This window comes from Arachis ipaensis, chromosome B08 (assembly GCF_000816755.2).
Source record: "Arachis ipaensis cultivar K30076 chromosome B08, Araip1.1, whole genome shotgun sequence".
Lineage (NCBI taxonomy): Eukaryota > Viridiplantae > Streptophyta > Magnoliopsida > Fabales > Fabaceae > Arachis > Arachis ipaensis.
In genome coordinates, this window is record NC_029792.2 from 128,711,047 (window position 1) to 128,712,172 (window position 1,126).

Consider the following 1,126-nt stretch of genomic DNA (forward strand, 5'->3'; position numbering starts at 1 on the left):
ACAATAATGACAGATAAAACTCTGAGTACTTAAAAAAAAGAGAAATAAGTGAAAAAAAATTAAAGAGTAATTTTAAAATAAAATAATAAATAATTGGATTTGTTTATCTATGGGTTGAAGTTAGTTATTTTTTATTATCTCTCTAATGCATACACTTATTTAAATAACATTGCATCAACTTTCAAATCATAAACACAAAATTTAAATGAGGACCATATTTTAAAACCCTAGCAGAGTCTAGGTAGAGCCCACCAATATACATATACCTAAAGTAATTATTCACATACAATAAATTGAGGGATATAATAGCAACATGGTTGATTAATTTATGTATATCACATTATTTCCAAAGTTAAATCATGATACATCAATCCTGGATTTGGACCCTAGAAACTGTTTTATGGGCCTATGCATTGTTTCATCATATTTATTTAGTTTGTTACTTATATTAGCACCTATATCAATAATGAACCAACCAAAACCAATTTGGATTCGTCTAGTAATTTGTTCATTAGTTTGCTTTAATAAATATTAGAGACTCAAACTTATAATTCCGTCTTGTGCATGCAATAATTTATTGGCCAGCAGCAGACCCTTAAATAGAGCTTAAATTCGTGACGGATTAGTCTTTGACCTATCGGATTAAGGGATATTGTGGAAAAAAAAAAAAAAGAGAGACTCGAACTCATTTTGTGCATGCAGTAACTCACTGATCAGCGATAAACTCTTAAATAGTAAAATTTTGATTTACGTTAAATAGTCCTTGATCTGTCGAACTGAAAGATATGACAAAAAAAAAAAAGATGAACCAACCAAAGAAAGCAATATTAAAATAAGTTGAAACACACTTTCCCATCCAAATCCAATTTGAGAAGACAAGGTGTTGCCAATTGTATTAGTAACACACAGAAAATTGTTATTACTAGCTAGTGCCCAAATTGAAAAAGTGAATGCTGTACATATTTGTTGCTCACTAACACATCCATCTGCAATATAGGGGTCCCTTTGTTTTATTTAATTTAACTCAAATTATGGAAAGAGTAGCTAGGGTCCTCTATCATGAACTGACAGACAAGAAATGTAGCTCTGGCATTGTCTTTTGGCACATAAAACTTCTGTCCTAAAT